General features: G+C 39.3%; 1 protein-coding gene and 1 long non-coding RNA gene across 4 annotated transcripts in view; one reads left to right on the forward strand and one right to left on the reverse strand.

The window, feature by feature from the left end:
- The window catches only part of LOC126213506 (uncharacterized), a 394607-nt gene that overhangs the window by 351815 nt on the left and 16536 nt on the right, over positions 1-26256 (forward strand). Inside the window, exons 3-4 of one of the 3 annotated variants that reach the window (XR_007541204.1) lie at positions 17951-18058; positions 24235-24301. This is a non-coding gene — a long non-coding RNA (uncharacterized LOC126213506). Of the gene's footprint in view, positions 1-17950; positions 18059-18227; positions 18329-24234; positions 24302-26256 lie in introns of those variants that run through there. The other 2 variants (XR_007541205.1, XR_007541203.1) reach the window with 2 other exon arrangements.
- The window catches only part of LOC126213498 (putative sodium-dependent multivitamin transporter), a 1462669-nt gene that overhangs the window by 215112 nt on the left and 1221301 nt on the right, over positions 1-26256 (reverse strand). The gene's annotated exons all lie outside the window — the stretch shown is intronic.

Here is a 26256-nt window from a genome sequence, read left to right on the forward strand (position 1 = left end):
TAGTTGTATATATAAGTTTGGATGTAGCTGTATTGCATTGATGTACTGGTGGATATTGTGTGGTATGACTCCTGTAGTGGATAGTATAATTGGTATAATGTCAACTTTATCCTGATGCCACATGTCATTGACTTCCTCAGCCAGTTGGATGTATTTTTCAATTTTTTCTCCTGTTTTCTTTTGTATATTTGTTGTATTGGATATGGATATTTCGATTAGTTGTGTTAATCTCTTCTTTTTATTGGTGAGTATGATGTCAGGTTAGTTATGTTGTGGTGTTTTATCTGTTATAATGGTTCTGTTCCAGTATAATTTGTGTTCATCATTCTCCAGTACATTTTGTGGTGCATACTTGTATGGGGGAACGTGTTGTTTTATAAGTTTATGTCGTAAGGCAAGCTGTTGGTGTATTATTTTTGCTACACTGTCATGTCTTCTGGGGTATTCTGTGTTTGCTAGTATTGTACATCTGCTTGTGATGTGATCTACTGTTTCTATTTGTTGTTTTCAAAGTCTGCATTTATCTGTTTTGGTTGTTGTTGTGGTCTACAGTCCTGAGACTGGTTTGATGCAGCTCTCCATGCTACTCTATCCTGTGCAAGCTTCTTCATCTCCCAGTACCTACTGCAACCTACATCCTTCTGAATCTGCTTAGTGTATTGATCTCTTGGTCTCCCTCTACGATTTTTACCCTTCACACTGCCCTCCAATGCTAAATTTCTGATCCCTTGATGCCTCAGAACATGTCCTACCAACCGATCCCTTCTTCTAGTCAAGTTGTGCCACAAACTTCTCTTCTCCCCAATCCTATTCAATACCTCCTCATTAGTTACGAGATCTACCCACCTAATCTTCAGCATTCTTCTGTAGCACCACACTTCGAAAGCTTCTATTCTCTTCTTGTCCAAACTGGTTATCGTCCATGTTTCACTTCCATACATGGCTACACTCCATACAAATACTTTCAGAAACGACTTCCTGACACTTAAATCTATACTCGATGTTAACAAATTTCTCTTCTTCAGAAACGCTTTCCTTGCCATTGCCAGTCTACATTTTTGTCCTCTCTACTTCGACCATCATCAGTTATTTTACTCCCTAAATAGCAAAACTCCTTTACTACTTTAAGTGTCTCATTTCCTAATCTAATCCCCTCAGCATCACCCGATTTAATTTGACTACATTCCATTATCCTCGTTTTGCTTTTGTTGATGTTCATCTTATATCCTCCTTTCAAGACACTGTCCATTCCGTTCAACTGCTCTTCCAAGTCCTTTGCTGTCTCTGACAGAATTACAATGTCATCGGCGAACCTCAAAGTTTTGACTTCTTCTCCATGAATTTTAATACCTACTCCGAATTTGTCTTTTGTTTCCTTTACTGCTTGCTCAATATACAGATTGAATAACATCGGGGAGAGGCTACAACCCTGTCTCACTCCTTTCCAAACCACTGCTTCCCTTTCATGCCCCTCGACTCTTATAACTGCCATCTGGTTTCTGTACAAATTGTAAATAGCCTTTCGCTCCCTGTATTTTACCCCTGCTACCTTCAGAATTTGAAAGAGAGTATTCCAGTTAACGTTGTCAAAAGCTTTCTCTAAGTCTACAAATGCTAGAAACGTAGGTTTGCCTTTTCTTAATCTTTCTGTTTTGGTATTGGGATCTTTAATAATATGCTTGCTGTAATGTCTGGTGTTTATTGTTCGATCCTGTATTGCAATCATGAATCCTTCCGTCTCACTGTATATATTGCCTTTTCTTAGCCACATGTTGGATGCGTCTTGATCGATGTGTGGCTGTGTTAGATGATACGAGTGCTTGCCATGTAGTGTTTTCTTTTTCCAATTTACTTTCTTCGTATCTGTTGATGTTATGTGATCTAAAGGGTTGCAGAAGGTAGCTGATGTATTTATATGAGTGATTGCTTTGTGTATTTTGCTAGTTTCTCCTCGTTCTAGAAAGAATTTTCTTAAATTGTCTACCTGTCCATAATGTAGGTTTTTTATGTCGATAAATCCCCTTCCTCCTTCCTTTCTGCTTAATGTGAATCTTTCAGTTGCTGAATGTATGTGATGTATTCTATATTTGTGGCATTGTGATCGTGTAAGTGTATTGAGTGCTTCTAGGTCTGTGTTACTCCATTTCACTACTCCAAATGAGTAGGTCAATAAAGGTATAGCATAAATATTTATAGCTTTTGTCTTGTTTCTTGCTGTCAATTCTGTTTTCAGTATTTTTGTTAGTCTTTGTCTATATTTTTCTTTTAGTTCTTCTTTAATATTTGTATTATCTATTCCTATTTTTTGTCTGTATCCTAGATATTTATAGGCATCTGTTTTTTCCATCGCTTCTATGCAGTCGCTGTGGTTATCCAATACGTAATCTTCCTGTTTAGTGTGTTTTCCCTTGACTATATTATTTTTCTTACATTTGTCTGTTCCAAAAGCCATATTTATATCATTGCTGAATACTTCTGTTATCGTTAGTAATTGGTTGAGTAGTTGATTTGTTGCTGCCAGTAGTTTTAGATCATCCATGTATAGCAAATGTATGATTTTGTGCGGGTATGTTCCGGTAATATTGTATCCATAATTTGTATTATTTAGCATGTTGGACAGTGGGTTCAGAGCAAGGCAGAACCAGAAAGGACTTAATGAGTCTCCTTTGTATATTCCACGCTTAATCTGTATGTGATGTGATAATATTTGAATTTGTTTGGATATTAAGTATGGTTTTCCAGTTTTTCATTACTATGTTTAGGAACTGTATCAATTTAGGATCTACTTTCTATATTTCCAATATTTGTAGTAACCATGAGTGGGGTACACTATCAAAAGTTTTTGGTAATCAATGTATGAGTAGTGTAGCGACCTTTGTTTAGTTTTAGCTTGATATGTCACCTCTGCAACTATTATCAGTTGCTCCTTACATCCTCGTGCTCCTTTGCTGCAGCATTTTTGTTCTTCATTCACAATTTTGTTCTGTGTTGTACGTGTCATTAATTTCTGTGTAATGACTGAGGTTAATATTTTGTATATTGTTGGTAGGCATGTTATGGGGCAATATTTTGCTGGGTTTGCTGTGTCTGTTTGATCTTTCGGTTTCAGATAAGTTATTCCATGCGTAAGTGTATCAGCGAATGTGTATGGGTCTGCAATGTAACTGTTAAATAATTTATATCTAAAAACAAAGATGATGTGACTTACCGAACGAAAGTGCTGGCAGGTCGATAGACACACAAACAAACACAAACATACACACGAAATTCAAGCTTTCGCAACCAACGGTTGCCTCGTCAGGAAAGAGGGAAGGAGAGGGAAAGACGAAAGGATGTGGGTTTTAAGGGAGAGGGTTAGGAGTCATTCCAATCCCGGGAGCAGAAAGACTTACCTTAGGGGGAAAAAAGGACGGGTATACACTCGCGCACACACACACATATCCATCCACACATATACAGACACAAGCAGACATATTCAAAGACAAAGAGTTTGGGCAGAGATGTCAGTCGAGGTGGAAGTGCAGAGGCAAAGATGTTGTTGAATGACAGGTGAAGTATGAGTGGCGGCAAATTGAAATTAGCGGAGATTGAGGCCTGGCGGATAACGAGAAGAGAGGATATACTGAAGGGCAAGTTCCCATCTCCGGAGTTCTGACAGGTTGGTGTTAGTGGGAAGTATCCAGATAACCCGGACGGTGTAACACTGTGCCAAGATGTGCTGGCCGTGCACCAAGGCATGTTTAGCCACAGGGTTATCCTCATTACCAACAAACAATGTCTGCCTGTGTCCATTCATGCAAATGGACAGTTTGTTGCTGGTCATTCCCACATAGAAAGCTTCACAGTGTAGGCAGGTCAGTTGGTAAATCACGTTGGTGCTTTCACACGTGGCTCTGCCTTTGATTGTGTACCCCTTCCGGGTTACAGGACTGGAGTAGGTGGTGGTGGGAGGGTGCATGGGACAGGTTTTACGGTGGGGGCAGTTACAAGGGTAGGAGCCAGAGGGTAGGGAAGGTGGTTTGGGGATTTCATAGGGATGAACTAAGAGGTTACGAAGGTTAGGTGGACGGCGGAAAGACACTCTTGGTGGAGTGGGGAGGATTTCATGAAGGATGGATCTCATTTCAGGGCAGGATTTGAGGAAGTCGTATCCCTGCTGGAGAGCCACATTCAGACTCTGATCCAGTCACGGAAAGTATCCTGTCACAAGTGGGGCACTTTTGGGGTTCTTCTGTTGGAGGTTCTGGGTTTGAGGAGATGAGGAAGTGGCTCTGGTTATTTGCTTCTGTACCAGGTCGGAAGGGTAGTTGCGGGATGCGAAAGCTGTTTTCAGGTTGTTGGTGTAATGGTTCAGGGATTCCGGACTGGAGCAGATTCGTTTGCCACGAAGACCTAGGCTGTAGGGAAGGGACCGTTTGATGTGGAATGGGTGGCAGCTGTCATAATGGAGGTACTGTTGCTTGTTGGTGGGTTTGATGTGGACGGACGTGTGAGGCTGGCCATTGGACAGGTGGAGGTCAACGTCAAGGAAAGTGGCATGGGATTTGGAGTAGGACCAGGTGAATCTGATGGAACCAAAGAATTGAGGTTGGAGAGGAAATTCTGGAGTTCTTCTTCACTGTGAGTCCAGATCATGAAGATGTCATCAATAAATCTGTACCAAACTTTGGCTTGGCAGGCCTGGGTAATCAAGAAGGCTTCCTCTAAGTGACCCATGAATAGGTTGGTGTACGAGGGGGCCATCCTGGTGCCCATGGCTGTTCCCTTTAATTGTTGGTATGTCTGGCCTTTGAAAGTGAAGAAGTTGTGGGTCGGGATGAAGCTGGCTAAGGTAATGAGGAAAGAGGTTTTTGGAAGGGTGGCAGGTGATCGGCGTGAAAGGAAGTGCTCCATTGCAGCGAGGCCCTGGATGTGCGGAATATTTGTGTATAAGGAAGTGGCATCAATGGTTACAAGAATGGTTTCCGGGGGTAACAGACTGGGTAGGGATTCCAGGCGTTCGAGAAAGTGGTTGGTGTCTTTGATGAAGGATGGGAGACTGCATGTAATGGGTTGAAGGTGTTGATCTACGTAGGCAGAGATACGTTCTGCGGGGGCTTGGTAGCCAGCTGCAATGGGACGGCCGGGATGATTGGGTCTGTGAATTTTAGGAAGAAGGTAGAAGGTAGGGGTGCGGGGTGTTGGTGGGGTCAGGAGGTTGATGGAGTCAGGTGAAAAGTTTTGTAGGGGGCCTAAGGTTCTGAGGATTCCTTGAAGCTCTGCCTGGACATCAGGAATGGGATTAACTTGGCAAACTTTGTATGTAGTGTTTGAAAGCTGACGCAGTCCCTCAGCCACATACTCCCGACGATCAAGTACCACGGTCGTGGAACCCTTGTCTGCCGGAAGAATGACGATGGATCGGTCAGCCTTCAGATCACGGATAGCCTGTGCTTCAGCGGTGGTGATGTTGGGAGTAGGATTGAGGTTTTTTAAGAAGGATGGAGAGGCAATGTTGGAAGTCAGAAATTCCTGGAAGGTTTGGAGAGGGTGATTTTGAGGAAGAGGAGATGGGCCCCGCTGTGACGGAGGACGGAACTGTTCCAGGCAGGGTTCAATTTGGATAGTGTCTTGGGGAGTTGGACCATACCAGAACCTCCCACAGAAGAACCCCAAAAGTGCCCCACTTGTGACAGGATACTTTCCGTGACTGGATCAGACTCTGAATGTGGCTCTCCAGCAGGGATACGACTTCCTCTAATCCTGCCCTGAAATGAGATCCATCCTTCATGAAATCCTCCCCACTCCACCAAGAGTGTCTTTCCGCCGTCTGCCTAACCTTCGTAACCTCTTAGTTCATCCCTATGAAATCCCCAAACTACCTTCCCTACCCTTGTAACCGCCCCCAGTGTAAAACCTGTCCCATGCACCCTCCCACCACCACCTACTCCAGTCCTGTAACCCGGAAGGTGTACACGATCAAAGGCAGAGCCACGTGTGAAAGCACCCACATGATTTACCAACTGACCTGCCTACACTGTGAAGCTTTCTATGTGGGAATGACCAGCAACAAACTGTCCATTTGCATGAATGGACACAGGCAGACATTGTTTGTTGGTAATGAGGATCACCCTGTGGCTAATCATGCCTTGGTGCACGGCCAGCACATCTTGGCACAGTGTTACACCGTCCGGGTTATCTGGATACTTCCCACTAACACCAACCTGTCAGAACTCCGGAGATCGGAACTTGCCCTTCAGTATATCCTCTCTTCTTGTTATCCGCCAGGCCTCAATCTCCGCTAATTTCAATTTGCCGCCGCTCATACCTCACCTGTCATTCAACAACATCTTTGCCTCTGCACTTCCACCTCGACTGACATCTCTGCCCAAACTCTTTGTCTTTGAATATGTATGCTTGTGTCTGTATATGTGTGGATGGATATGTGTATGTGTGCGAGTGTATACCCGTCCTTTTTTCCCCCTAAGGTAAGTCTTTCCACTCCCAGGATTGGAATGACTCCTTACCCTCTCCCTTAAAACCCACATCCTTTCGTCTTTCCCTCTTTCCTGACGAGGCAACCATTGGTTGCGAAAGATAGAATTTCATGTGTATGTTTGTGTTTGTTTGTGTGTCTATCGACCTGCCAGCACTTTCGTTCGGTAAGTCACATCATCTTTGTTTTTAGATATATTTTTCCCAAGTGGAATGGTTCCCTCTATTATATTCGTGTTAAATAATTTAGTTGGATGTGAATGTGTTGAGGTGAACTTCTTTAGCCATAAATTTGCTATTTTATCTTTTCAGGGGCTTTCCAATTGTGAGTAGAATTAATTGCTTGGTTGACTTCATGTTGTAAAATTATCACTTCAGAATTTGTGGTATCATCTTGTATGTATCTGTTTCTGCTTGTATCCACCGTGCATGCCTGTTATGTTGTACCGGGTTTGACCATATGTTGCTCCAGAAGTGTTCCATGTCTGTTATGTTTGGTGGATTGTCTATTTTAATGTGTGTGTTATCTATTGTCTGGTAAAATTTCTTTTGGTTTGTGTTGAATGTTTGGTTTTGTTTCCTTCTATTTTCACTTTTTTTGTATCTTCTAAGTTGTTTGGCCAATGGCTGTAATTTCTGCTTCTTTTCATCTAATTGCTCTAACGCTTCTTGTTGTGAGATTGTACCTAACCTTTTTCGTTTTTTGTCTGACATTTCATTCCTTATAAATTGTGTTAGCTGTCTGATGTCTTTTCTCAGTTTTTCTATTCTGATCTGTAGCCTGTGTTGCCATGCTGGTTTTGTGGGTTTCTTCTGTGTCTTGGTTGGTTCTGATCTCTGCCTAGTGTGTATATTTAGTGTAGTGAGTGCTCTTATATAAGTCAGTAGTTGTATCTCTTCCATAGTTGTATTTTCATTTATTTTGTTGTGTATGATTGTGTTGATAGTTGTTATTGTTGTTTCGACTTGTGGGTTATTTGGTGGTCTATGCAAGAATGGTCTAATGTCTGTATTTGTGTCTTTGTATTCTATATATGTCAGCTGAAATTTTTCTTCTATATCTAACATGTGTGTCACTTCATGTTCCATTTGTGCTTGTTCTGGTGGCTGTCTTAAGATTTCGTTTTCCTCTGATTGTTTAATTGATGCATGGTGTTCTTTGTTTGTTTGCTCTGGGATGTTTGAGTCCACTACTGTATTTTCTTCTTCTTCTGATTGCACATTATTTTGTTCCAGTATTTGTTGTACTTGTTGTTCGATGTTTTCTAATTCTGACTGGGCTATCCTGTTATTTTTGATTATTACACGGATCGGATCAGCTAGTCGTTGTTCTGTTAAAAATTTTAATTCTGGGTATCTGGTAATAAATGTTGTGTATACTTGTGATCTGTATCCAGTTGTGTTGGTTCCTAAGTTTGTTGCTTGGTAATAACAGAACATGAGGTGTCTGTTAACTTCATCTGACCATCTCATCCTCTGTCTTTGTTTTCCTTCTAGTGTGGTTGCAGGAAGCATATCCAGCAAAACACCTCTATTTGGATTTAAATCATTTTCCGTGTGGCTAGCAGTGTCGTTACCATTGTGGACGGGCACAGGGTTCAAGCGTCGTTGACCACCATGACAGCGCTTGTCCGAGGCTTCATTAGTTCTGTCCTGAACCAACTAATCACACTAAAAGGGGGGTTAACCCTATTAGTGGTTTGTTCTTTTCGTCGCCTTTTAAGACTGGCAGAACATACCGGAGGCCTATTCTTTTCCTGGGCCTTTATTATTATTATTATTATTATTATTATTATTATTATTATTATTTAGTGGGAGTGCTCAGACATGAAGCATTGTCATGCTGAAGCCTTCTAATTTCTGCTAGTATGAAAGGTTGCCAGCAATCAAATAATTTCAAAAGAGGAAGAACCACATTTTAATTGTGTTGATTTTATATGAGGGCAAAGTGTGTGGAAGAAGTAAATGCCAGTAGGTAGGACAGTGCACATTTCTTTTCTGATGTGGAGTTGTTGATGGCACTTGTGATGCACTGGGAATTACTTTACCGTTCATTTTAGCTCACAGACTGCTGCAACACACACACACACACACACACACACACACACACACTGAAAGAAACACTGCACTGCAGTCACAGACTGTGCGGCTGGTGCCGGCGAAGATTAGAGTCCTTAGGATAGTTTAGGTTAAGTAGTGTGTAAGCTTAGGGACTGATGACCTTAGCAGTTAAGTCCCATAAGATTTCACACACATTTGAACATTTTTGAGAAACTTTGCATTCAAGATATACTCATTTGAAAGTAGATTTTTGATTATGATATCAATGAAACAGAAAGAACCTGAATAGACTTTGTGCATGACTTACAATGTGTAGTGCCTGAGAAGAAACCAGATGTAAAAAAAAATGAATAAAAATAAGCAGCACCCATATCTCACAGACTCACTAGTTCTTGGTTCAGTATAATACAAACAAGAACCAAATATTATTTATCTTTAATCATTTTATAAATAAAACTAATCAAATTTTTTTCTAAAATTAAGTTTGGCAATAATGTTCGTGATATAGGATGGAGGGGGAATTAGCTAATACCTTACGCACTCAGGGGTAGGGACAATGACCTTATAATTGTTTCCACCACAGGCAAGAAGTAACATATACTTTATCGACTATAGCAGGTCATTTCCATATTTTTAATTTACATTGTTCATATTTACTGAAATTATTTTCCCGACCTTGATATAATCCTCGAGTGCTTCGCATATGTGCCACTGCAGATTCCAGGAACTCTGTGTGATGCAGCTTTTGTTGAAATTCGAAATATATGTTTTAGACCTGTGTAAACGTTTCCAGTTGTTGGCACGGAGCGTAAGTGTGGTGTCACAGCCAGACACCACACTTGCTAGGTGGTAGCTTAAATCGGCCGCGGTCCATTAGTACATGTCGGGCCCGCGTGTCGCCACTGTGTTATCGCAGACCGAGCGCCACCACACGGCAGGTCTCGAGAGACTGACGTGAACTCGGCCCCAGTTGTACGGACGACCTAGCAAGGCGCTGTTATCCATATCTGTAGAGAGTCTCATTTGTATTCACCATAGAGATGTACCACACAAGACATTAAAGTTAAGTATATGAGAAGCTCCGTTCTTTTCTTTATAGCTTTCATCACCTATACTGTTTCAGATTTAACGCAAGACGGCGTGAGTTACGCGTGCCCTATCGGCTACCTTATTGTGGACTGGCTGCTCTTGTCAGTCCACATCAGTAAGTGCGAGTCTCTCTTCAGCCGAGGTCCCTAGTCTATAGCCACAGTCTTGATTTTAGTTTTCCTTTCAATACGTGTTACCAACCAGCGAAAATCATCCACCGACATACATATCGAAGCAGGCCTTATGAAGTTAGTGACTAGTGAACTGCCACCACATATCTGACGCTTCCACAAAAATTCAGACCGAAATTTTACTCTTCTTTCGCTGCTTTGTTTCCTGGATCAGCAACAGCGCAGTTGACATACACGACATTCCTGTCTAGATATCACTGTTTTCATCGCAACTATTTCACTGTGGTGTGGTTCTATTGGTTATCTGTGTATGTAAGTTTAGTACCAAAGAAACAAAATTACAGACTTTGCTTTTGTTCGCTCTCTCAATACTCGTTTGGCAGTGCTTTCTTTCGCTCGTCTAGTGTAAACGCTTGTTCGTAAGTACAAGCGAATTGTAGTGAACTGTTGTCTGGATTGCTCGTTCGCTTGTGTTTGCTGCGGTGCACAGTCACTACACAGCAGACGGTGACAGGAGAGACAAGACTACACCGACAGAGTAAGGGACATAGTTCACATAAGTTACGACATCCAGTTGAAGGGTCAATTGTAGTGTCTGATTCCAACTGTCGGCTTTGAACAGTGATGTCATATCTAAGGCAAAGATGCTACATTGAGGTAATCTTTGAAAGTAACTGATCAAAAAAGTAACTGATAAAAAAAAAACGAATGTAGCATACTATAAAATTATGTACAATCACAGGTGATTAATTACTTAGCCAAGATTTATATCGGAAAGAACAGAAAAAGAGTAATATCCATGTCTGGAATAAATTAATATCGTAATTTATGTGAGTAAGAAAAGGACAGATAACCTTTAAATCTATTACAGTATAGCATGTGGTGAAGTCATTATACTATAAAATAGCATTAATATATAATAATTATTGAATCTAAAAATTCTACTGTGGGAAAGTGGGAGTTTTTGTGCATGGAGAAACTAAAATGTAACACAGTAACAGAAAATGAAATAAATCGTAACATATATGAAACATTACAAAAACTGTAGCAAGAAAGGTGGAGAAACTGACACACAAATCCTGAAAGAGCTGTCGGTATACAAATAATGAACAGTCACATAAAGTAACAAATGTTGGCATCAGTAAGTTGCATTAAACGATGTAGGTCAGTTCTATTTACCGATTCCAGTCATTTCATGGTTCATTATTTAGATAGTTTATCCAGCAGGTTTGTGCACTGGGTAATAGGGTTTCACCATTAACAATTACTCTCTGAACTACTATGGGAAAGTAACAAATATTGGAATCAGTAACCCCAATTGACCTAATTGGTTTGATAAGTTACACCAGAACTTTATTCCACATAACATTATTGAATGGAAGTATGGAAAATATGTTGTCTCTCCCCAATATCTGCGAGGTTTTCGAGTGCAAATGTGGCTGAACTAAGTTGTTTTAGGACTTACAAAAGCTTTCTATTTCCCTAGTAAGTCTAATCAATGTAGACATTAAGAAAATTTTGATGTTCCACCCTATGTATCATTTCCCCACCATTTGTTACAGTTATCATGGGTTTAGTACCCATAAGAGGGCAGAACTGCATAGTTTGTGCCTTTTGAAATTGAGAGCGAGACCATGTGAAGAAAACAGTCAATGATACGTTTAAGAAGATTGTTTCTCATTTCTTCTCCTGCTGTAAACATGCTTGGATTGATTGCAAAACTAGTGTCATCTACAAAAGGAACTAACTCTGTTTGTTGTGTGTTAGACGAGTGATAATTTACATGATGGCAGATCTATGATGGGACCTTGGGGAACCCTACATATGATTTCTCTCATTAGAAGAATCTACCCTGATTGCATTGGTTGGTTTACTATGTATAACTTTTCACATTCTATTCGTTATGTATGACATTATCTATTGGTTGGCTGTGCCATCAATTCCATAAAACCTCAGATCATCTTCAAGAATGTTGTGATTTACACACTCAGATGTCTTAGATAGATCACAACTGGTGCTATTTTGTTATTTCATCATCACAAGTTTTCATGCTCATCATGGAGCATTATGACTCCATAAACTGAGTGTCTCCATCCTGTTAGGCCCTGTTGAAGAAGTAGACCAGAGATTATCTTCTCCTCGGTCTCTTGCCCTCGATGTTCCCTTCCGAGATTATTTCCTCCACATCTTCTCACAGTATGGCCAAAGGGTGGAGAATTTTTTGACTGATACAAGAAGAAAGGCGTCTGGAGATATTCAGTTGCTCAACAACAAACATCTGTTCTTCTTTCCATTCATTTTATGTATAGTAATCTGTCAGCACCAAAGCTCAAATGCATCAATATGCTGCACACAGGTGCATCTCTCGTGTCTTTGGACAAAATGATAAGCAACTACTGATGCTCTAAAAATTAGTGAATGACAAATAATAAGAATTAACAGTGAGAGATTAGCAAAAGAAGATTAGACATCATCTAAATTGGTGATGCTTGGGGAGCAGAAGCACCTCAAGAGGACAGTCGCAAATTGTATTCTTTCTCATCATAAAATATACAGTTTGTGTATTATTCGAGAAAGGAACAGCCAATGCATATAAAACTATCTGCATCTCTTGTCGCAGCAGACCTGTTTCGGGGTAGTTGATCATTATTGCATCAATTTGTAAGAAAGTTAGGATTCCATTACATGCCAATTTGTGGCTGGATGTTATTAATGCAGCACCAAGATACTACAGCCTGGCACTGCCGTTTTCTGAGTGAATCAGTAGGGACAAATTTTTACAAAATCATTTGCCTTGATGAAACCTGGGTAAAAGCGGGACACAGCTTTGGAAAAGGTTGTAAATATGATACCATCAGCAGTAGTATGGCAACTCAAACTGACATAGAGAAGTAAAATAATTGTAGAGCACACTGGAACTTCAGAAAGTTTCATTCCTAGTTGTCTGCTGTTATTAAGTTCGCAGAAGACCTCCAAAGAAGAGGTGAGGCACAGGACTTTTGTAAAATGGTTTTAGGATACTGTACTTAAAAACGTTACAAAATAAGTCTGTGATCTTTATGGATTACTATTTATATTGTTCAGTACACAAGGTAGAACACCCACAAAGACAGTGAGGAAAAAAAAAAGACATTATTTGCTGTCTAGAGAAATGAAACGAACCTGTTGACAGTAACTTGAAATGCTGGCACCTCCGACATAGTAGTTGCCCATTCACTTGTTGCCCATTCACTTGCCAGTCCATTCAACTGTGGACTGGCTTTTCTGGGTGATGTCTAACTACTTATAGATGTAGGCAAGAATGAATTATTATTTAGAAAAGAACATAATTCAATGAAATATGGCTTGATTGGAATTTAGTTTTTTATGGCCTAAAGAATCAACAGAATTCTGAATTACATACACCTAAGCTGGCTAAAAATTTACAATAATTAACATTATTTTTCTTCTGCATTGTGAGCCTTGTCTTCTATATGAATGAGAAAAAGTGCAAATTGAAATGGATTACTTGAAATAATCAGTATGTTGATTCATCAATGCTGTACATCTGATGGTATAGAAAATTTAAGGTAAGAAAGTAGTTGAAGTCCAGAGTCTAACAGTGGCTCTGACTAAATCTGCAATGGAAAACACTACTGTATTAAACTTCATGGACAGTGCCGTGCAAATGTCAACATGTGGTCAGGATTCTGGTGTGCTAAGCATGAAGGGACCTTAGAAAACAAGTTACACATATCATCCCATGCAAAGATCACTGTCCAAGGAGATTGACGCATTGTCAGAAAGGGTACACATTGCAGGTTTCCAGCACATACAGGTGTGTTACAGTACCGACTGGAAATTTACTGTAAGTTCATGTATAAGGGGCAGTGCACTGAATTTCTGTGAATGCCTTTTGGTGTATGGACCAAATGCAATGTCATGTCCATCCGCAGTGAAATGGTGCCAACCATTTGACCAACGTCGAACAGACCTGGGCAATGCTGGTTGGTAACTCCAGGCCCTCCACTGTGCAATTTTCGGCAAGGGGGGGGAGAGCTTTTCCAATAATGTCAACATTCATACAGCATGGTTCCATGGCCTAGGAGCAGATTTCTGTTGTTGAGGAACTGAACGACTGTTCAATGTTCTGACCATTGTTTACAGAGACTTGGCGACTGTGCTGAAAAAAATAGTGCCACATGTCTGTGTCACTTGGAAGTGTAAGGCAGCATCCAGTAAAAGTTATTCTGCCTGCAATGATAAAGTTTACCATACAAAGAGTGGTTCAACAATTTGAGATTTATCACATCACGTTGTTCTGGGTCTGGTGAGCTTATAAAAGTATTTTTTAAACAAACTGCCATAATTTGAATTTGTTGCCACATAATTTGCAAATCTCTTCAGTATGTTGCTTCAGAGTTCATTGGTTTCTGGTGTGAATTTACTCCCTTTGTCAGAAAAGTTCCAGGACAAGTATTTTAAAAAATAGAAAATTACACTTACCAAGTAATTATCTTAGCTCCTATCGAAATTAGTCCCCTTGTCTCTCTATACACAGTTGCCAATGTTTCTGGAGTTCTTGGAAGCATGCAGGAAAATTTTCAACTGCAATTGCTGTAAGGTCATTTCTCACAGCCCGTTGGATGTCTGCAATATCCTGATGGAGCTTTCCTTTCAGTCACCCTTTCACTCAAACAAGGAAAAAACAAAAAACTATGAGGCGAAAGGTCAGGTGAATATGGTGGATGTGGGATGGCAATAACAGAATGTCTGCCCAGTTTTGGGGTATTGCATTGTCATGCAGTGAAAATCAGTACTGAGAATGTCACAAATCAGGGCGGTGATATCAAATGAGTTGTCGTAAATGTTTCAAGACTTCAGTGTAAAGAGTTTGGTTCACTGTTTGAACTGTAGGAGCATACAAATGGCGAATAATCCCTATCAAAGAATGCGGTCAACATTTCCTATATTCTCAAAGGTTGTCATTTGACTTTTTTTTTTGAGGCTGGTGATCCAGGTCTCCACCATTCAGCACTTTGACACTTGGTGTGAGGGCTATACTGGTAGCACCAACTTTCGTAGTCAGTAATCACCGTTGACAGAAATGAGGGATTGTCCAATTTTCACAAGTGGTTTTCCAGAGCGTAAAGCAGAACATAATGTTAATTCATTGCTCACAATCGGCATTCATTGTGTGACCATAACTAAAACCTAAACAGCGTGTTGCTAAGCACAGTCCTGTCACTTAGTGATTTTACATGGCAATGTGGCCAAGTTCATTTCAAGGACACACTCGTACCATGTCACATAAAAACAACATTTTTCAGTTTTGAAAACTTGGAAATAAAAAAAAAATAAAAAAAACCTGTCCTGAAACTTTTTTGACAGAGGGAGTATTTTAACATAATTTATATATGTTACAGTGACTGATTATGAAAAAAACATGATAGTTCCACAGCTACATCGTATTCTGCAGTCAGTGTGAAGTGCATGGCACAAAGTACTTCCTGTTGTAATTGACACGTCTTCCAATTCCATTAGCTTGTATAAATCTGTTTGTACTGTGTTTAAAATGCAAAGTATTTATAGTAAAGTAAAAGGGTATGTTACATCCAGAGAAATTATGCTGTTCGAGCAATGACATTTCTACAGACTAATAGTATGCTGACTGGGAAAATTCTTTAAAGGAATAAAATACAGGATGTACATAAAGTTTGGGAACACTTTGAATTATTTATTGCACAAGAACTAAATATTGTAGAAATGTCATACATATGGCATTTTGAAGAGGAAATCTGAAAGTGTGTTTTTTTTCCCCCCCCAAACATTCGGTGTGTGAACCATGAGTGAGCTGGCAGATGTCAATAGGGTAATCAAATTCCTGCCATACCCGTCTGAGCATTGCATTGTCGACTGTGGCAGTCGCTTCCCGTATTCTCTCCCGGAGCTCTCCTACATCACGTGGTAGAGGCGGTACATGCACCAGATCTTTAATATGTCCCCACAGAAAGAAGTCACACAGAGTGACATCTGGGAATCTGGGAGGCCATTTCAAACTCCAACACACAGTAAGCTTGCTCCGCACCTGAACTCGCCATGTTTGCGACTGGCGCTGACTATAAGCAAATTACCAAACTACACTGTGGCGGTATAAGCGAAAGAAAAACAAACTTTCAGGGTTTCTCTTCAAAATGACATATGTTTGATATCTGTACAGTGTTTGGTTTTTGTGCAATAAATAATTGAAAGTGTTCCCAGACTTTATGTACCTCCTGTATTTATTTCACTGGATTAGCTTCCACCTAACACAAAACATGACACTGCAAATTGCCACCAGTTAAACAGAAAATTAAATGAATGCGCTTCCTCCACAACTGACCTGACTACCTACATTCAAGGTTTAAACGTTACTGTCAGCTACTGACAAGTAACAGTATTGGCTGTAAAGATGCACAAGTGGTGATATAACATAACAACAACTTTGTTACAGTTGTAGGGAAGCATTTTCTGCAAGACACGGAAATCCACTCAGGTAAACATTAAGCTACCAATACAAGATAAACAGTGAATATCTGATACAACTGAGTCAGTAGCAGCATTGTTAAAAATGGCAGCATTCCTGCTGATTCACTATATTTCATTTAGCGGGCATAATCACAGAGCATATTGAAAGGTTTAGTAACAGTTCATCCCAATGTATTATGTTCCTATAATTTCCTTGTTCCTTATTAAGCATTGTATTCAGCATTGAATAGTAGCTCTAGGAAGCTTTGGTCCTGATGTACCATATTGAACCTTCAGTATATGGGGACTACTTCCTGCCATCTTTTCACTGTTTTCAGATTGCAACTGCTGCTTCCATCCTCTTTGCACATTTCAGTGATGTGAAAATACAGCCCGCGTGATGACCATTAAATGCAGTTTAGTGGACACCTTTTGTGTAACAAATTAACAGTTATATTAACCAATAATAATAATAAAAACATGAGGAAGGAAGAATGGAGTAGGAGTCTATTGTTGAAGTGGTCTGCAGTTTTACAGCACAGGTTATAAGCTATTATCTCAAAAAGTTTATTATTATTTTCCCACATCACTAACACATTCTGTATACCACAGTTGTCACTATAATACTGCTAAATGCTCTCACTTATACACTAATATAAATTTTTTTCACTGAACACACATTCTCTTCATCACACCTTGTTGCTGGAAGACATTTGGAAAGAGTACAAGCTTTTTGTGCAAATTAGACATTTAACAAGTAATCTACTGCAATGAACTGCAAAATTAACAATGACAGACAAAAGGCACTTACCAACAGCTCAATGGAGATGTGCATTTTCTACATATGATATTGTCTGTCTGTGTGTGTTGGCAATTGCCAAACACGCATTGCAATAACAATAATGGAAACCCATGTGCAGAAGAATTCATCCATACACACACACACTCCAATACAAACTGATTACAAAGTTCTGACCAGGAAACTTAGCTTCTCAGTTATTTCGGAAGTGGAAACACTTTTATCTTCCTCAAACAACAATATTGCTAGCACATTTCTTTTAATTATAAGTACAATAAACACTGCACATACACTCCTGCAGAACCACAAAACACACACACACACACACAGGGTATTAGGAACCTAAGGATGCACCAGCATGTCAAAGTATTTTCCATTACCAGTTGCCATGTGCCACTACAATAAGGCAGTCATACACTATCACATTACATTTTTATGTGCGGATAACTTAACAACAAGACATAGCCAATAATCACCAAACTACATTAGGAATGATTTAAATCAAGTTTTTCCTAAAGTGGCTCTTACTCCTTTCTGTTTGATACATCCCTATAGAGCTCATCAGTGTTCTATTCCCAACCAATGGATATTCAAAAACCTCAATGGAAAACTCGATGAGTTTTTTTTATTATTTATTTTTCATTTTTTATTTATTTATCTGTGATTTTGGTTGCCATGCTATCACAATAAGTAGCAGCCTGCTAGAAATATCATGTGGAATAATCTGATAAAGGAAATCTTTCAAAAAAAGAAGGGGCTTCACCACAAGTATTTACCTTTGGGAATGATTTACTATGAGTTTTGAGTGTGATGTGTCTTTTACAGATATGAAAGATGAAAAGCTAGTGGAGAAGTAGGAGAGCAAAGGACAGACATGTTAGATATATGGAACCATCTTTAGATGACAGAGGTACCACTGCCTGTCAAGAGCAGCCAGGGTATTCCACCAACAGGATACACCCTTCAAACACCATTACGACATGCCACTACTCCTGCATTGGTCCTATAATTGATGGAGGTATGTTATGAACCATATTAGAATGTCCTGAAGCCTGTTAGGATGTAAGATCAGTACCAAGAATGTTGTACACTGATCAAGGAACGTCTACACCATCAACCCAATACAGAAATGAAACATATGGCACAGGACATGAGATAATCTAAGAGAACCAACATTTGGTTCAAAGGTTACAGAAGAAGGCTGCCCTCAGTTCTTATGATGTGGATCACCCAGCATCAGAGGAATACGAGAAGATTAATTGGATACAATAGAAAATTTTCCCCAAATATGCCAATGGAGCAAAGTACATCTTTCATATATTAATTCCCCACAATTTATGTTACCCAATTTTTTTTTCTTATTTTAACACTTATCCAGGAGATTCCACTTGTATTGGCAAGTTCTTGGCCTCACACAACTTACCTTAATCTGCACAAGTCCTCTTTATGAAATTATATGCTTGTGATTGTTTTACTATTAAAACAAACATTTTCAACACAGAGTGCAGCATTACACAATACCTCCCAACTCCTGGCCACATTAGTGTAATCAGTGAGCTTCCAACAAATTGGCCTACAGTAATAATTAGGACTTCGAGTACAAAGTAGTGGATCTTTCTCGTGAGTTGTAGCCACTTGTGTCCTCACATTTCTACGGAACTCACATAAACACAAGTATGGCAACACAAGACCGCCCGGTTTGGTAACAGCACTACATAACAGCTAACAGTTCCAGGCAAAGATCCAGTTGAGGTAACTGCATTTCTGTTTTAGACTGAGTGTAGTATAATAGGTTGGTAGATGGAGCTGGAGTGAAACCTGCAGTTTTAAAGAGCATTATGTTCAAATGTGGGGGGATCCTCAGCAAGCAAACTGGGAATTAGTGGTAGACACAGGGAAGCCAACATATGGGTCAGGGAACAGAGGGAAATGGGAAACCTGTTTATGAAAACAAAATGAAATGGAGGTGGGTGGGACATGTAGCTACACAAATGAGTAGATGACATTAGAAAATGATAAGCAGCAGCAGTAGGAATGGATGTGGGTGAAAATTTGTAAGGTGTGGCAAAGTGAAGAGGCAGCTTTTATTTAGAAGTGGATGTCAAATGGATGGTGATGATGAATGAAAGTGAGGACTGATGGTCATGAGCAATAGCGGGGAGTAATTACAGTCTTAAATAACTGCTAAAAGCGGTTAAGTTGCCAGTATTTGTGACAATATTCATGAAACTTGATATTCCATTTTTTAAATTTTTTTCTTGAGATTTAATTAATTCGAAACAAACTACATGCACAGTACACTCAAGTAGGGACTCATCTCATTTTCTGCCATTAAAAGAAGGGTTTGCATGTTTAAATATGTCCCTAAGATCCTTGAAGATGACCCACCTTAAGTACATCTGAGAAAACCAGTATCACAGTAGCCACGGCCGAAACCCAAAATTTTCATCACCCAGGTACACATCTAAGCCACAGTTCGAGTGGTTAAAAAAATCCTGTCTCCAAAAAGTTTATGGCAGAAAGAGTTTCTGTCATCTGACACAGGTTATTTTTGTGAGAAAGCTAGCATGAGCTCAAAGTCACTCATTGTTTCACTACCTGACCATCATAGCTTACCTTCAACCCAACAGAGGCCATTTTGCCCCCAAATCAGGATTTCTCATTAATTTCCTTTGTGAAGAATCTAGTTGTCATAGTACCAAATGACTAGGATACAGTCATTACTTCCTCTATACAATATCCGGTACCCTTCAGTATCTGTAATATAGAGTAATCCTACATGTGGGAGGAAGCTGTTGCTCAGCCTTTCACATGTCCAGTGAAAAAACGTGACAACCACAAAATATTGAGAATGTATGCAGCTACAGTATGTGCCAGAACTGCTAGGCATATCTTCGACATCTATTGCACTCTGGAACAAAATGAAACCTCTTCAACTGTTTACCACAAGGAGATCGAAATTATTAAGTCAGAAGCCCACCTCAAATTCATCTCTCCTTTCTCAACCCAAAACTTCAACACAGTGATAGCGGGGGGCAGTAATTTTTGAGAACAATTTTCTTGAACAGTAGTTTTCCTTAGTACTTTAAAATGTACATAAAGTCTCGACCACAAGAACCGTTATTTTTGTGGTTGCTAGTTTCCTTCCGTTACTATCTGATGGTAGGTGGTATGGACTCCACAAAACTCCGCAGTTGACATTAATGCAGTTTGTAATGCCTGCTCTGTTCTCTGCCAACACCTGTCGGCATTATATGTGGTCTGAAGGTGGTCAGTAACTGACAGAAACCGGTAACCACAAAAATAAAGTTTTTTGCAGTCGAGACTGTTTATGTTCATTTTTAAGCTCTGGGACAAGCAGAAAATCGACCAAAGTTGGTAGTGAGTGAGTCTGACAACACTAGTTGCGAGGCAACATAAATGGCAGAGTTTTCTGCATTTCTAATGTAATTTTTGTTTTTCTAGGAACCTGATATGTTCCATGCGTGATTTTGTGACAAGACATTCATCACTGAGGACTGTATTTTATTAGAATATTTATTTTTGTTAGGACACAAATTACATTACTTGAGATGCCAAAGGCACATTGCTAGTAGGATTAGGAAGTAACATACAAAATGTAACGGAGACGAGACAGCAGACAGTAAGACTGAGATTTTAGTTGCTGGCAAATCTTTGGGGTTGTACTTTCGTGGTCCACAAATGTTTTTGGCCCTGACATGTCATATAGAGCAGAGTCAGATATCTCCACAGCTGCTTCTGATTCTGCCATGTCTTTCTGAGACTCAGGTCAGGCATGTGACACGAATATTGTGAAAAGTGGGCATGGTACAAGTTTTAATGTGATTGACAGACATAATCACCATCAAAGATGAAACTTAACTATTGATTCTTTGGAGCTACTGTTCATCAAGAAATTAATAGTGGACAAAAAACAGCAGAATTAGTACAGATCATTGGCCAAAGTGTCCCTGCATAACACTGGTATTTAAAATTGTGGCAGTGCATCTATGCCATTGTTTAAAACATGCATCAAAGCCAGTTTAGAATAGGCGTTCAGTATTTTGCTTTTTGATCCACTGTTTTAAACCTGATTTTATGTCATCCATGAACCAAGCGTGTGGTGATGCTGCAGTCCACATCGGCTGTGTGGGGGATTGCGTGAAAGAGTCGGGTTACAGAGAAACAGATACTGCTGTGCCAACAAATGTCACAGATGTCAATTGAGGATGTGTTGTTGAAGTGATTCACAGTGACAGACATGGTGACAAAAATAGGTTAAGAAGCAAAAGTGTGATTTTTTCCCCCAAAATTGGTTTTGATGCCTGGGTTCAATGATGGTGCAAATGTGTATAAATGCATGGCAACTATGTTGAATAGTTGTGTTGTCTAGAGGGCTATGATCTGTAACAATTCCAGTGCTGTATGTTCATTATTAAATATTTTTATCAATCCACATACCACTAAGTCTCATGGCTTCTTTTCTGTTAAAATCATCCACATATTTATGTACTTCGATGGCTTCTCTATATAGCTGTGGACAACATTTCATCACTGTATATGAAATATTTGTATTTATATTTCTTTCCAAAGCCTAACTCTTCATTTGGCAAAACAAAGTGTCACCAGGAGCATCTCCAAAGATGTCAAAACACAGCTCTGGACAAAATGCGAAACCTAAAATGTTAACCACACAAGTTGGAAGATTCGTTAGCAACTATGACAACTGGCCATGAAATCATTAACTGTGTGCTGAGGAGGTTTTACCACTGTCTTGAAAAAGTTTATTTTTGACTGGGGATAGTTTTGTAACCCACACCTATTTCAGTGTTGGTGCAATCAGTGTACCCCCTGCAAATCCCATAGCCACTCAGTGGGAACTGAAGACAGTGTTAACTAGTGGACAGATTACCAGAGACTTAAGAGACAGGATGCAACTTTAATGAAAGACATAGGGGCTATATATTGAAAGATGTCCGGCCAAGGGATGACGACATGCGGTATGTGATGGCGATGGTGCCAAATTGTGGAGGATGATGTAATACTTTACATTAAAAAATAAATCGGTCTGACATTTATTTGGATGCTGTTGGTCCCTTTGCCACATTTTCCAAAGTACGAAGTGATGACAGTTTTGGATGGATTATATAACTAGTGGAATACAAAAAGAAAACCACATAGGATTCAGAAGAGGTTCTAGGCAGTGGATGCACATACGGGTAAAGTAGTAAACATTGTGGCTAATTTTTGCAGCTCTGTACTTCAGTCTGCAATGCAAGGTTGTCACTGTTTTTCATCACAGCCAGAAATCTTTGAACACAATGTGTGTCCAAAACTTACTGTGTTTTGCAGTAAAAAATGAACACAGTCTGTGGAATTTGAGTGGTTGGTAACAGTGTGCCTCGCACATTTTCACTCAGTGTTGGCCTGTGGCATAATCTTCACTCATTCATTAATTCACATACTGTGTACGGTAAATCCCATCATAGTGGAGAGCCTGCAGCAATGCGGGCTGATGAGAGTCATGTATCGCCAGGCAGAAGCAGCCACTCTAGGAAACATCCACAAAGCACACTCACTACCAATTGAGGCTCTATCCCAGAGTAGCAGTGCCAAAAAGTACTTAGTCTATAGTGAGAATATTGAGTAAAGTGGAAAAACCAACATCAACAGATAAACATATGTTCACTCTCTTGTCTTATCTGAGGTAAATAATAATGAATTTAGGACAAACAGCCAAAGTACTAGAAGTAAAAATGCTTTTCATGTAGACTATGATTCCTGACTGGGGTTTGGGACTGAGTTTTATGTTCTGGTGAAAATGTTTTTGGAAGGTTGCCAACAGCCATCAGGTTTGTTGTTGTTGTGGTCTTCAGTCCTGAGACTGGTTTGATGCAGCTCTCCATGCTACTCTATCATGTGCAAGCTTCTTCATCTCCCAGTACCTACTGCAACCTACATCCTTCTGAATCTGCTTAGTGTATTCATCTCTTGGTCTCCCTCTACGATTTTTACCCTCCACGGTGCCCTCCAATGCTAAATTTGTGATCCCTTGATGCCTCAAAACATGTCCTACCACCCGATCCCTTCTTCTAGTCAAGTTGTGCCACAAACTTCTCTTCTCCCCAATCCTATTCAATACCTCCTCATTAGTTATGTGATCTACCCACCTTATCTTCAGCATTCTTCTGTAGCACCACATTTCGAAAGCTTCTATTCTCTTCTTATCCAAACTAGTTATCGTCCATGTCTCACTTCCATACATGGCTACACTCCATACAAATACTTTCAGAAACGACTTCCTGACACCTAAATCTATACTCGATGTTAACAAATTTCTCTTCTTCAGAAACGCTTTCCTTGCCATTGCCAGTCTACATTTTATATCCTCTCTACTTCGACCATCATCGGTAGAGAACTGGAAATCTCCAAATATTCAAAACTAAGGTGCAGTGGTACCATCACACTTACAGGTTATCAGAACAATGGAGTTTTAAACATCCTAACACTGATAATTAGTCGGGTTTAACTACGGTCTAACACATACAGTCATGACATTCCGACTCATTTTTGTTATATATTGCAACAGCAGCGTTCCAAGCCAACAGAAAGCTACGTTTACAAATATGGTATCAGACTAGTGCAAACAGTATCATTTATGTTGATTTCTAACAGTTTTTACAGTAGGGAACTTTATGTACTGCCGCAGAAATAAGCACTAACTAAGAAAGAAAAAGAAGGAAGAGTGGGTGAGACCACATTTGTCTTTCTTTAGTTTCCTAAGGGCCTTGGGAGGTATAAAACAGTCAGTTACAGAATAGTTTGTTTATAGTTCCCATGTAGCCTACAGATATTTGCTGAAGCATGCTTTTTTTTTCTTTAACCCTTGACCCAAAACAATAGTCTCTCAGACCCATCATTCATTTTAAACATTCATTCTAAAACATGTGGCGTGTAAAGCAACATTCAACAATGAGCCTGACTTTGTCAGTCTAGCAATAAGACATATTATTTAGAAGTTAGTGCAAAATTGAGTGCCTGTGTGACCACGTTTCACATTATGTGTAATAATTAGGTAGGTCCAATACACTGCATGTTTCTAGTTACTACATATTTTGCTTTCAGTTGCTATTTTGAATATTCTTATTTTATAGCATTTTATTGTATGTGTGAATTTGTTATTTTTGACTTCAGCATGCAGCAACTTTCTAAGAAGAATAAGATTTATGCAGTTGAACCAAAGAAGACGAAGAGGAAAATGGTAAAAACGATAACATTTTTGATGATTCTAATGCCGATTCTGACTTTAGTAGCTGATGGTCACCATGATACAGGAGTGATACTGGTGGAGACAATCAATGCTTTACTGGAAGGAGAGCCTCTTGTGAATTGTACCACAGCTAATTACTCACAGCAAACACAGTAATTTTATGGCAAAGATAATTTCAAGTAGAAACATTTGGTCTGTTACAGCAAGAAAAACAGCTCAGCATAATATTTTGGAAAGAGGAATGATTCTACTAAAAGCAAAAATCGAATATTGGTGCAAATGCCTATTAAATCTCACAGGAGAATTTATTTGACGACACCTTAGAGGCATACCAAATGATAGAATGGAAAAGAAGAAGGTGTGTATAAAGTACCCAGCATAAAAAAAAAGAACTGGTGGTTTCATAAGTGAATAAATCGTGCTCTGCCAACATTCATGGAATGCAATAGGAAGATGTGCATTGAGTGTGAAAAAGTTCTCTGAATTGCTTTTGTTTGCATTTTCTGCAATCTTTCATTTATACTCATGAACATCATGATTGATGTCACAATATTAAATCATTTCAAGATTCTTACTAAATGACTGCACACATGTTTTGTATTCATTTTGAATACTGTAAGTTTTCAATAGTATTGCATCTACTCGTAATATGTAACAGTTGACTATTCACTTAATTTTTGTCAGCTAATGTGGGGATATGTGATAACAATATTACAAGCTTTAGGAGACATGTTTCTTGTTACATACTTGAGAGATGTTTTGGGTTAAGGTCTTAAGAACAAAAAGTACTAGTAAACAGCAGAAGAACTGACTTTTTGCAGAAAGAGACCCATGTTGAGTATCTACTCAACAATGTTAACTCTTTTCATTACGGTTCCAATCAAATCAGAGAATATGTAATGTAGGAAAGCTGTTTGGAATGCAATACCTGCATTATTTAATGTACTACATATGCCTCCACAGATGCAGCTGAAGGTGAAACCACACAGACATTACAATAAAATGTCAAAAGCAATAATCCTGCAGGCTTTCTCGCTGCAATGTGCACTAGTGTTGTTCCAGCTTGCAGATGGTAACAGTTCCCACAGCAATGAATATCATGACCGTATATGTTAAACTGTGCTTTAACTTTAATGTTCTGTAGGCAGCTGACACTGTTCTGTGCAAATTTACACAAAACTATAAGATAAAAACAGCAGCTAGTAGTATGATAAGATCAGTAATTTCCTTTAAAAAATAATAATGTTGCTAATGTCCAACTACATTCTGCCAAACAAAATTCTAGAAACTAAATACAAAACAATTAAGTGTTTCTTGAGTCAAATATTTGGATAAATTGTTCTAGGAACTAGTTTTGAAAACAGTATGGATGTAGCCCACTGACAAAGTATTTAAAATGGGCAAAGAGGCACTGAGGAAATATAGAAGAGAAGAAAGTAATCACAAATTATTTTGTTAAAAAAAGGATGGGTGAAGGGGCAAACAAGGAGATTCTAAATAAGATCAGTATTTCTTCACATGTAAAAATATGCACTAAGTTTCTATGGGATATTAAAAGAATGCAGTCAACCAGATTAACCAGGTAAGTTGTGGAGCTCTACAAAACCAGCAGTAAAGCTAGAATACAGACAATGGAACTTGCCATGACAGTAAAGATGACTTGAAAAAAGCAGGGATAACACAACAGCCAATGTTCGACAAATTTCATGTCTCTACCCACACCTTTTAATGAATACTTTAACTCACTCCATACCCCTAATGTGGAGCCAGAACAAAATGTGTGAATGAATGGATGAAAAACGTGTTTACCACTAAATTCTTTTTACACTGTGCAAGTTGAACCCACATTAGAAATACCATATTTGTTGATTTCTTTGCCATTTATGCAATATGTGTTTGTATAAGTTCAGCCGTGATGGAAGTGGTGCAGATAGCAATGCAGTGTG

This window comes from Schistocerca nitens, chromosome 11 (assembly GCF_023898315.1).
Source record: "Schistocerca nitens isolate TAMUIC-IGC-003100 chromosome 11, iqSchNite1.1, whole genome shotgun sequence".
NCBI classification, from domain to species: Eukaryota; Metazoa; Arthropoda; class Insecta; order Orthoptera; family Acrididae; genus Schistocerca; species Schistocerca nitens.